Here is a 9,557-nt window from a genome sequence, read left to right on the forward strand (position 1 = left end):
TGAGGTCAATCCTCCAATTCCATTGACAAACAGTTTCGGTGTTTTATCCGAAACTGATGACAAGGAACCTTCTCCTCGTACTGAGCCTTCTGCCGTCGAGAAACGAGTAAAGGCTCCGCCAATTGTAGTGACTTCCGTCTCCGATTTGGCCAGCTTTCGAACGCAACTGAAGAATTGCAAGGAAACTTGCAATTTGAAGGTTTCGTTCCAGCTTGGTCGAAGAGGAGAATGTCGCTTGTTGACGGAATCTTTACAAGATCACCAAACTTTTGTTGGTTATTTGAAAAACCACAAACACAATTTCTACACGTATGAGACCAAGAATGCTCGGCCATTCAAGGCGGTCTTGAAAGGTCTCTCCAACGACTTGTCGGTGGATGAGATCAAAAACGAACTTAAGGTGTTGCTTGGCTTTGCCCCATCCCAAGTAATACCAATGAAGAAAAAATCAAACGGGAATATTTCTCGCTTTGGTTTGACTTCACAATTTTATCTGATTCATTTCAACAGAAATGAAATCAACAATTTGAAACTTTTGGACAAAGTTCAGTTTTTGTTCCATGTACGGGTAAAGTGGGAGCATTTTAAGAAACATGGCGGTAATGGCCAGAATCTGACCCAGTGCCGGCGTTGCCAGGCATTCGGTCACGGTACTGATCATTGCGCCATGGTTCCAAAATGCATGGTTTGCGGGGATTCTTCTCACGACAAGGACAATTGTCCCGTGAAAGAAGTCACCCAATTTAAATGTGCAAATTGTGGTGGAAATCACAAATCAAATTTCTGGGATTGCCCCATCAGAAAAAAGGTTTTGGATTCTCGTGCTAAGCATCAGCCGAAATCCAAACCGAAATTTTCTCAAAGTCAGGTTGTACCTGCATCTTTAAATCAAACGTTCGTGCTGTCTCACTCGAACAATGCTAGAAATACCCCTACCGTGGAAAAGTTAGGTAACAACAATGGCATTTCTTATGCTAACGTCGTTTCGGGTTCATCCACGAATTTTAAATCCTCTACCAATCTTTCTGAAATTGGGCAGGTACCTCAAATCTCATTTGAAAATTTTTCTGCTGGCAACGCTTTGGGATCTTCTGATCTCGGCGATGTTACGTTTGAAAAAATGACTTTTTTGCAAAACTCACTGTTTGGTTTGATTCAAACAATGAGTAATGCTACATCCATGATGGAAGCAATCCAGATTGGATTAAAATTTGCGAATGATGTTGTTCTTACCCTGAAGTTTAATCATGGATCTAAGTAATTCCATCAATATTATGAATTTTAATGCTCGCTCTTTAAAAGCGAAAGAAAATGAATTTTTCAACTTTTTACGAGTTCATAACGTGCATGTTGCTGTTATAACCGAAACATTTTTAAAAACTGGCACTTATTTGAAAAGTGATCCAGATTATAAAGTTATAACTAATAACCGAATGAATCGAAATGGCGGTGGAGTTGCAATAGTTATCCACCGTAGTATGACTTATAGCACGTTACGTGACTTTAAGTTAAAAGTTATTGAAAGTTTGGGCATTGAACTTGAAACTTCTTTTGGGAAAATTATGATTGCAGCTGCATATTTGCCTTTTCAATGCACTGGGGAAAATAAAAATTATTTCAAAGGGGATTTGAATAAACTTACTCGGCATAGATCTCGATTTTTGATCATCGGTGATTTTAATGCCAAACACCAATCTTGGAATAATTCAAAAGTAAATTCCAATGGTAAAATTTTATTCAGAGATTGCACTTCTGGTCTTTATTCGGTTTTATACCCGAATGGGCCAACTTGCTTTTCTTCTGTTAGAAATCCATCAACAATTGATTTGGTGTTGACAAATCAAAGTCAGTATTGTGGTCCTTTAGTGACTCATGCTGATTTTGATTCTGATCATCTTCCAGTAACTTTTTCACTTTCTCATGAAGCAGTTACCAGACCCAATAGTTCTGTGTTTAATTACCACAAAGCTAATTGGGACAGGTATCAGCATCATATTGAGAATAATTTAAATCATGATTTTGTTTTAGAAACCAAAGCTGATATTGATTCAGCCTTGGAATCTTTAACTAATGCAATTTTGGATGCTAGGAATATTGCTATTCCTAAAGTCCAAGTCAAATTTGATTCTCCCATTATTGATGACGATCTTCAGCTTCTGATTCGTCTGAAAAATGTTCGCCGAAGACAGTATCAACGTTCTCGTGATCCTGCACTGAAGCGAATTCAAAAAGATTTGCAAAAGGTTATTGACCAAAGATTCACTCTCCTGCGAAATGAAAAGTTCGCAAGAGATGTCGAACAAATTAAACCTTATTCCAAACCTTTTTGGAAACTTTCAAAGGTTCTTAAGAAACCTCAAAAACCCATCCCTTCTTTAAAAGATGGTGATAATATTCTATTAACTAATGGGGAAAAAGCTCAAAAACTTGCTCAGCAGTTTGAGAGTGCTCATAATTTCAACTTGAATGTTTTGAGTCCTATTGAAAATCAAATTTCAATAGAATTTCAGAATATTGTTGAACAAGAATTTTCATCAGATGAAGTTTTTAATACGGATCTGAATGAAATAAAATCTATTATCAAAAAATTTAAAAATATGAAAGCCCCTGGTGAGGATGGCATTTTTTACATTTTAATTAAAAAATTACCAGAAGTAACTTTAAGTTGCTTGTTCAAAATTTTCAACAAATGTTTTGATTTGGCATATTTTCCCAGTAGTTGGAAAAATGCCAAAGTAATTCCGATTTTGAAACCGGATAAAAATCCTGCTGAAGCCTCAAGCTATCGGCCCATTAGTTTGCTTTCATCTATTAGTAAATTATTCGAAAGAATAATTCTTAATAGAATGATGACGCACATTAATGAAAATTCAATTTTCGCTGATGAGCAGTTTGGATTTCGCCTTGGGCATTCAACTACTCATCAGTTGTTGAGAGTTTCAAATTTAATTCGAAGCAACAAATCTGAGGGCTATTCTACTGGCGCTGCTCTTCTAGACATAGAAAAAGCATTTGACAGTGTTTGGCATAAAGGTTTGATTGCAAAATTGAAAAGGTTTAATTTTCCGATTTATATCGTGAAAATTATTCAAAATTATTTGACGGATCGTACTCTGCAGGTATGTTATCAGAATAGCAAATCTGATCAACTACCTGTACGTGCTGGCGTCCCTCAAGGAAGCATTTTGGGTCCAATTTTATACAATATTTTTACTTCTGACTTGCCTGATTTGCCCCCAGGATGTCAGAAATCACTTTTTGCTGATGACACAAGCATCTCCGCCAAAGGCAGAAGCCTTCGTGTCATCACAAGAAGATTACAAAAAAGCTTGGATATTTTCAATTCTTATTTGAAAGAATGGAAAATTACTCCAAATGCTGCAAAAACTCAACTTATTATTTTCCCTCACAAACCAAGGGCTGATTTTCTTAAACCAAAAAGTCATCACATTATAAAGATGAATGAGGTAAATTTAAAGTGGGAGGATCAAGTGAAATATCTTGGACTTGGTTTTGACAAAAACCTTACTTACAAGGATCACATTGAAAGTATCCAGGTTAAATGTAACAAATATATTAAATGTTTGTATCCACTTATAAACAGGAATTCTAGACTTTGTCTCAAGAATAAACTGTTAATTTATAAACAAATTTTCAGACCTGCCATGCTTTATGCTGTGCCGATCTGGACAAGCTGTTGCTTAACCAGGAAGAAAAAACTTCAGAGGATTCAGAACAAAATTCTGAAAATGATTCTGAAACTTCCTCCCTGGTTCAGCACCAGTGAACTTCATCAATTAGCCGAAGTTGACACTTTGGATGTTATGTCCAATAAGATAATTGATGCATTTCGACAAAAATCATTGCAGTCTTCAGCTGCATTGATCCGCTCTTTATATAGTTTATAAGTTAGTTTTAAGGTATCCCTTTTCCCTTTTGTACATGTAGGACCTCCTACATTTGAAATCACTGAATAGCGAAAGCTACAATATTTCATGAATAAATGAAAGTTGCTAGTATTTAAAATTGAGGTGAAAAGTCATCATTTGTGATTGGACACTCAATAATATTTTGACTGAATGAATGTACATGGAAAAGAAATTTGAATAAATATAAATTAAAAAAAAAAAAAAAAAAAAAAAAAAAAAAAAAAAAAAAAAAAAAAAAAAAATACCGTAAACATTTGTAATTATAACTCGGGACTCCGGCAACCAAATTCAACCAAACTTCGAGACAATGCGCAGAATGGTCAACCAAACAAAGTTTGTTCCCGAGCAGACGGATATAACTTGGGAAGGTCAGTTTTTGATATTGTGAGAAGATCGAAATATGTTATTGGGATGATCGGATTAGTTGTTAAAATAACAAAAATCAATAACAAAGATTTGTTCGAAGAATAACTAAAACTGTTATTATGTTGTTATTGCAATAACAAACCAATAACACAGAAGGAATCATGAAGGAATAACAAGATTCGTTATTTTGTGCGGAGAGGTCGAGCAGCATAAAAAATGTTATTGAACTGGTATGACTCCATAACAAAAAAGTTATTGTTTTGGTTTATTTGTAATTTGCAAATAAACCTGCAGTTGCCATAACTACCATACTAGTCAGGGCTGCAGAGTCGGGTACCTCCAAGCGACTTTGAATCCATACTTTAAAGACAACTCCGACTCTGGATGCAGGATATGACGTCAACGACGACTTCAGCTCTCTAAAAATACCCGACTTCACAGATTCCGACTCCAAGTAAAAGTTGCTGAAAATTTGCTGAATCTGATGCAGTCTCCGAGGTCTCACTCCAGCTCGAACTTCAACGTCAGCTCCGACTTCCTGGCTCTGTGAAAATAATAACAGTTTTTGTTATTCACACTTCAAAAATTCTCAATAAATAAATCAATTCCGTTAGGAAAAATAATAAAATTAAAAAAAATGGACTCTCAAAAGTTAATTTTATCGGATTAATTTTAGCTTGAAACCCCATTTCATGGTGAAATAAATGACCCCGATGAAATTGGTCAAAATTATTTCATATTTCTAGCCAATTTTAGTAAAATCCCTTAGGGGGTATATCAAATAATTAAAAAAAATCAACTTTCAAAATTTCTACTTTTTAGAATAATTTTAGCTTAAGGACCCCATTTCATGGCCAAAATAACGACCCTGACGAAATTGGTCAAAATTATTTCATAGTTCTAGCCAATTTTAGTAAAATCCCTTAGGGGGTATATCAAATAATTAAAAAAACCAACTTTCAAAATTTCAACTTTTCAGAATAATTTAAGCTTAAGGACCCCATTTCATGGCCAAAGTAATGATCCCGACGAAATTGGTCAAAATTATCCCATAGTTCTAACCATTTTAAACAAAGTCCTTTAGGGGGTATATCAAATAATTAAAAAAAATCAACTTTCAAATTTTCAACTTTTCAGAATAATTTAAGCTTAAGGAACCCATTTCATGGCCAAAATAATGATCCCAACGAAATTGGTCAAAATTATCCCATAGTTCTAACCATTTTTAACAAAGTCCTTTAGGGGGTATATCAAATAATTATAAAAATCAACTTTCAAAATTTCAACTTTTTAGAATAATTTTAGCTTAAGGACCCCATTTCATAGCCAAAATAATGACCCCGACGAAATTGGTCAAAATGATCCCATAGTTCTAACCATTTTAAACAAAGTCCCTTAGGGGGTATATCAAATAATTAAAAAAATCAACTTTCAAAATTTTAACTTTTCAGTATAATTTTAGCTTAAGGACCCTATTTCATGGCCAAAATAATGACCCTGACAAAATTGGTCAAAATTATCCCATAGTTCTAGCCAATTTTAGCAAAGTCCCTTAGGGGGTATATCAAATAATTAAAAAAAATCAACTTTCAAAATTTCTACTTTTTAGAATAATTTTAGCTTAAGGACCCCATTTCATGGCCAAAATAACGACCCTGACGAAATTGGTCAAAATTATTTCATAGTTCTAGCCAATTTTAGTAAAATCCCTTAGGGGGTATATCAAATAATTAAAAAAACCAACTTTCAAAATTTCAACTTTTCAGAATAATTTAAGCTTAAGGACCCCATTTCATGGCCAAAGTAATGATCCCGACGAAATTGGTCAAAATTATCCCATAGTTCTAGCCAATTTTAGCAAAATCCCTTAGGGGGTATATCAAATAATTTAAAAAATCAACATCCATAATTTTAACTTATTAGAATAATTTTAGCTTACGAACCCCATTTCATGGCCAAAATAATGACCCCGACGAAATTAGACAAAATTATCCCTAAGATTTAAACATATTTAACAAAAAAAATAACAGATTGTGTTATGGACACTTAGAAACTTTTCCATTTGTGCGATTTATGGTAATTTTATTTCTAAGTCAGTATACCGAACGAATAACAAATTTTGTTATTAGGAGAGTTTTTGAAATATATAACATTTCGTCTTATTAGCGTGTTATTAAACATTTTCAATATAATTTCACTTCAATACCAAATTTTGTTATTTTATCAGAAACTGTTATTACTTTTTCTTCTTGAAGTTGAACTTCAGGATTAAATAATAATACTTTTTGTTATTTTAACAGGATTTGTTATTGAAATATTATTAATTTTGTTATTACCGTCTGCCCGGGATGATTATCAACCAGAAAGTCAATGATCGCTTTCGATTTAGATCGAAAAATCCTTTGGGCCTTAAAGAATCGTTCATCCGGCATATCGTCGCTGTTGTGCTATCTTGTCGCACTTGCATTATGGGCCAAATTGAGATAAAAATGCCATTTTATGTAGCACTCAATGCTCTCGAAAACGAAACGAAACTATTGGCACTACGCCCCCCGGGGCATAGCCTTCCTCTAACGTGGGATTTCTGCTCCAGCGCCTCTGACGAGACAGGAGAAACCGGGACCGACGTTTTACTTCACCATCCGATAGAAGCTCAGTGGATAAGGCGGGAATCGAACCCGCGTCTCATAGCATCATCGGGATCGGCAGCCGAAGCCGCTACCCCTGCGCCACGAGACGCCACGAATGCTCTCAATGATCCCCAAAATTCGATTTCAATCCTGAGAATAACCGAAAAAACTCCGTGCATTGTTGTCCCTTTTCATATGAAAAAAGATTCAACCTTGTCTATCTTGACACAACTGGCCAAAGGGATTTCAAGTCAGAACGCGTATTGCGTATGACACACGTGCAAGTACGACTACCGTAAACATTTGTAATTATAAACCGGGACTCCGGCAACCAAATTCAACCAAACTTCGAGACAATGCGCAGAATGGTCAACCAAACAAAGTTTGTTTGTTATTGTTTACATTGCGTGCTCTATTTTTTGTTTAAAAAGTGCGACAACCATAGCACCACTGCGTCAATATGCTGATTCATTTTGGTGCTAAAAATCGTAAAAATTGGACTTAATACAAATCATTTTAGACTAATCATTGATATTTTTTTCATGATTGACGGCTTCACCTTATATCATTTCTATTTTTTTTTCTTTGTGGCAACTTCTGATAAACGAGTATACAATACTTAACATTAACAAAGTTTAAGTTATTCTGAACTGATCCAGCTTCAAAGTCCATAGCGAACGGATTATTCAATTGCGTCACAACCATTGTTGACAACGGAGATTAGTCAGTATAGTCTGACAGTCAGCATCATGTCACAGAATGGCCTATCTCCAGATGTGTGTCACGAGTTTTGAAGGTGTCAACAAAAATAAAATGGGTTGCCGGGATGAAAACAACAACAACAATGTAAATAAATTGTTGTGAATGAATAAATGTTTCTAGAGTTTTTTGTTATATCTGGACTTTTTTTCTACAAATTTTTACTCCTTTTGGCCTATCTACAATCACTTTACTTAGAAAATTGTGGAAATGAATCTGTTTGAAAAATTTCAAAATCTACCGTAAGTTGACGTTTCTATATCGAAGGCTAACAAACAATTGCATATCAACGTATATCAACCCAGCGAGTTTTCTAAGTTGAATGTAGATGACAGCCGTAAGTTGCGTATTTTTCTAATTAACTTATCTATTTTACTTCACTTAACAATTCCAAGCTAAGTGATTGTAGATAGGCCATAAACCTAATGTATCTTAAAATGTATATAATTTTATGATACAATCATTGAAGTTTAGTCATATCTTTTCAAATCGTCGTCAAAATAAATCACAACCTTTAGGATACTATTTTAAACATTCCTAAAATATTGTCAGAGAAGCAAAATTTATAGCATTGAACGACGAAGGGATCAACTCAAAGCGCAAATATATCTTTCTCGAGATTGTTTATATATTTCTATTATCATACAAATCTCAATATTTGCAGGGCCTTTAAAACCTATTATAATTTTTATATCTTCTTCTGAAAAATAGAATAGAAACACAAGTAATATTTTCTGATGTTGATCAGATTTTTACTGTCTTCAATGTTCAATGTTACAGAAAAAATAGTGTTTAACATTAATTTCACATTTCCTTCAATAACTTCGAATTATACCTTTCTTACCTGTTATTCAAATCAGCGCAGAACCATTACTTTTCAAGAATAATGGCCTCATTACAGTAAATCATCCCATCACTTTCACCACAGCTGCGAGAGCACTTCTGTAATAGCCGTTATAGATTCAACAATGCCAAGCCTCCACTTATTCTAAACGGTAGGTAAGTTTAGCTCTCATTGTGATTCACTTGTTGTGATTTCCCTTCGACAGACGAACTTATGACAATATTGCAGTGGTTGGTTCAAAAACTCCTGTGAATCTGTCTCACACTGAGAAAATTGCAGACTTATACAAAAGTACGTAAGTAATGTAGTTAAATTTGAATAACTTTTTATCAAGAATGCATTACAATGTATGAGTTATTTAAATTATTAAATTATCATCAGACTAACAACTGCATCAATAAACATACGAGGTTTTTTTATTTGTGCACTAGTCTTATGAAATTTTTGCACATTTCTTGCATTATCTATTCAAACAGTAAGATGGCCATTATAATGTATTATAGTGCATCTAAGAATGCACAAAAGCTTAGTGCATGAGAAACCATTAGGTAATGTCTATAAAATCTTGCCTGTGGAAGTTCCCCAAGGAAATAAAGTGACCTCATCTTCTCGCATAAATTTCTGTTCTACAAATAGAACCTCCTCACTTGCCAGATCACAAATCACAATATCACAAAAACAATTACCATTAACCGCTAACCTCTGAAAAAGTGGCATTATCACCCAAGTCCATGGTCTTAACGGATGGACACTTCGTCCACTCCGTCCAGCTCTGAGCTCAAGGCTATTTATGGTGACGACGTATTAAACACTTGACATTCAATTGCCTGTCCTAATCAGGTCATTGGCAGGCTTGCAATTAACCTATTGAGAAGTGAAGGATTGTTTACTCCCGTTTGAGAATAACTGTTTCAAGACGCTGGATCGGAAGGTTCTTCCGGTTCACGAAACGAAACAAAAAACTCTGTTACAGCTCGCGAAGCACCGACTCAGAACAATCGAGCGATCAAAATCTATCAAAACGAATTA

The sequence above is a fragment of the Culex pipiens genome, chromosome 3 (assembly GCF_016801865.2).
Source record: "Culex pipiens pallens isolate TS chromosome 3, TS_CPP_V2, whole genome shotgun sequence".
Classification (NCBI taxonomy): Eukaryota; Metazoa; Arthropoda; class Insecta; order Diptera; family Culicidae; genus Culex; species Culex pipiens.